General features: G+C 39.1%; 1 protein-coding gene across 1 annotated transcript in view; it reads right to left on the bottom strand.

The window, feature by feature from the left end:
• Positions 1–3,363, bottom strand: part of adgrl1a (adhesion G protein-coupled receptor L1a) — a 100,273-nt gene that overhangs the window by 57,335 nt on the left and 39,575 nt on the right. The gene's annotated exons all lie outside the window — the stretch shown is intronic.

Below are 3,363 nucleotides of genomic sequence, written 5' to 3'. Positions count from 1 at the left end.
TGCTTTTTTGAACATTTTAGCAATTTAAAAATATTAAAAAAGGATTTTTTACACGGCACCCCTGCTCTCGACAGACGCAGCACCCCAGTTGGGAAACACTGGTCTAAACAATGCCGCGAGTGGGGCTTGAGGAAGTGACGTCACCTGCGTCTGCGCATTGCGACCTGATGCAGCCCCTGAAGTGAGAAACAGGAAACAGAAATACTGCAAAATAATAATGATAACGCGACTAAACGAGACGAAATAACGTTATAATTTCATCTCGCGTCTCGTTTTGGTCAACGAATATGAAGAGACATTTTAGCATAGTTTTTATTTAGTAAACCACATTTAGTCTCGTTTTTATTCGTCAACAATATTGCATTATACATTTAATTATAGTCATCGCTCGTTTTCGTCACGTGATAAAGGTTCGTTGACGACGATATTTAGTCATAATTTTCGTTGACGAAAGCAACACTACTGGTTTTAGCTGGATTTTCCAGCAGCACTTTCCAGTTGTTCTCCTCACTTACTACATGCTTGGCCATTGCATGATTTCTCTCTCTTTCTGGGTTTAGTTTACTGTGTATGCGCTTGTATGTAAGAGAACAGCTTTGGTGTGTATAACGGAGAGACAGCCAATGTGTGACAGTGAGTGACAGCTTGTCTGTCTCGCCGATCTGGATGTGCTAGCAGTGTTAGCCTGTACCCATGGCTGACACACAAGCGCTCAGGCAACCGCTAACGTGTTAGCGACATGTGTCTGCCTGTAGCCGGCTACACGAAAGCAGCGTGTGAAGCTCAGCGTCTTTCCCCCCTGAGACCCACTGTGTCTCCTAAAAGACAAACTGGGGCATCTGAAGAGGGGGATCTCGAGGGAGAGAGGGATGGAGAGATCAGTGGAGAAAAGAGAGGGGAAGAGGCACTCGTTTCTGAGCCTGTGCGGGTTTAAGGTTCTGAAGTTGAGGTCTTTGAAGTGATCTCACACATACAGACACACTTACACTGTCGGTATAAAAGCAGCGGGCAGCCGTCACTGTCTAACTCACTCACACCATTTGAGAACTGATGAGCAGGCGGACTAAGAAGGGAATCAGAAGGAATTTAGGTTACTTAAAGATTCCACTTAATGATTCTGGTTCCATATCAATTCCATTAGCAGATATTTTAGTACTTTTGTGGAAACAAAGTGACATCTATGCTGAGAAAAGAAAAACATTGGGAGCAATGGAGTAAAATCTATTAAAAAAGAAAGCGGTTGTTTTAAATTGTAATAGTATTTCACAATTGTACTGTTCTCACTGTATTTTGCAGCTTTGTTGAGCATTAGAGATATCTTTCAAAAAATCTTACCAAATCTAAACTTTTGAATGGTAGTGTAGGCTGGTTTAAGCAGGTATTTCAGAAGGGAAAATCTGGTTGTGAATGTATCTTTATCTACATACAGTAAGTACACAGAGAATTACACATTACACATAATACAGCGAGTGTTTTTTTCTTTTTTTGAACGATTCATTAAAATGACAAATCAATAATATGATTTGTAAGTGAATGACTCTAATGTTACATAACCAGCAAGTACAACAAACTGGAAATAATTGTTGTCTATGTATTTTCTTTGCTGCATTTATTCTAATTGCATTACATTTAAACTGCAAAATCAAAAATGTATCATTTTTGTTGTGGCCTTGTAGATTCAGTCACATAAAATATACTGACAGTGTACTTTAGCATAGTGTTGAGTCTGCATCAGCAGAACAAAACAGAGGAAAGTAAATGTCATGAAAATTATTTGATTCTAGTATTTTTCCTGTAAAACTCCAACAGAAATTTCTTCACCCTAAGGGTGACATAGCACTAATAGAAAGTGTTTCATTTTATTAGAAAAATAGCCGACAGAAACATCCCTCTATGTGTGTGATTTCATCGCTTGTTTAACAGGGTGATGCAATCTGACGAGAATATTATGCACTGGTCTTTGCATGAAGGAACAAGCTCTCTTTCTCTCTCTTTCTGTACAGATGCCTCAACAATGGTGATTCATATGAGACTTCATTGAGGGACCATGGCATATGTGCTGTCTCTCTGTGTGACCTGGATTTGAGACATAACAATAGTGTTTTTCCCCTTGAGCCAGAGAGAAATACAGTCAGGAAGACAGAAACACAAAGACAGGATGACAGAATGATAGTTGTATAGACAGATAGACAACAGAAATGTAGAATGATTGCTACAATAAAGGAAAAAAAGACAGAACAAAGATAGCTAGAACAATAGAACAAACAATAGACAGAACGAACAAATGAACGAACGATGATAGATAGATAGACAGATAGATAGACAGATAGATGTGTGAATGTGAATGACAAGAATGTGACTGATACCACAGGAACATTTCTTCAAGAAGCTGTTATGGAAATGTGGGGAGAAAGAGAAAAATAAAGTGTTAGTTGACTCATTCATGTTTCCTCTTCCACCTGTGGAGAAAAAAAGACAGACATCCACACAAACATAAACACTCGCGCATTACAAACACGTCAACCGCTTGTGCATGCGGATTCAGTGCACTTTCAATGGCTTTCAGGTTTATTTGCCTGTCATTGTGAGCAAGAACGGTGGCCCTTAAGCCCCTTCAGCCCAGCGGTCTCAGCAATGCTATCAATTACTCTTTTGATAATGAGGGGCGCTAATGAACACACACCTGAGGAGCACAGCTAGCAGACGCCGCGTGCTTCGCATCGCCACCAGAGCGTATCTTCACTCTAAAATTTCTCATGCTTTTCTCTGGCATCAAGAGGTGAAGTTGGAGATGAATCCAGCGGAAAACTGTTTGCGCATGTCACTGCACGCACATTCATGAGATTCACAAATTATGTAGGCCTAATACATATTAATGACTCTCAGCTGCGGCTGTTTCAAAGCTCTCCGTCTCTCTCTCACCAAGACCAAATTACACCCAAACACCTAGTGCTCATACATACTCCCACTGTTTAACACTTCCTGAAGAGTTTAACTGGAATACCACTAAAATATTTTCTCTCACATTTACACCCTAAGTCTAATTTACACCCGAATTTATGAGGCTAAAATAAAACAAGCAAATTCAGTCGGGATGTGCACTGAATATAAACAACTGCATCTACGTTTCTTAGCTTTGGGTGAAGAAATGCAATCCTATAACAGCAAGGCAAGTTATACAGTACCATATCGTGTAATATTATTATGCAGTAGAATTTGCAAAAACTATTTGGACAGGACACTTAAGCTATGTTTAAAATGTATGAAGTTAAATCTTTTAAATAAATGTTTTTTAAAATACATGTTGGGGTCACTATAAGTTAAATAACCATTTTAAAATGATCCAATTCTAAATGTCAAACA

The sequence above is a fragment of the Sinocyclocheilus anshuiensis genome, unplaced genomic scaffold (assembly GCF_001515605.1).
Source record: "Sinocyclocheilus anshuiensis isolate Anshui unplaced genomic scaffold, SAMN03320099.WGS_v1.1 scaffold476, whole genome shotgun sequence".
In the NCBI taxonomy this organism is placed as follows: domain Eukaryota; kingdom Metazoa; phylum Chordata; class Actinopteri; order Cypriniformes; family Cyprinidae; genus Sinocyclocheilus; species Sinocyclocheilus anshuiensis.
The sequence above is the reverse complement of the archived record's forward strand: the minus strand, read 5'-3'. Positions and strand labels throughout refer to the sequence as shown.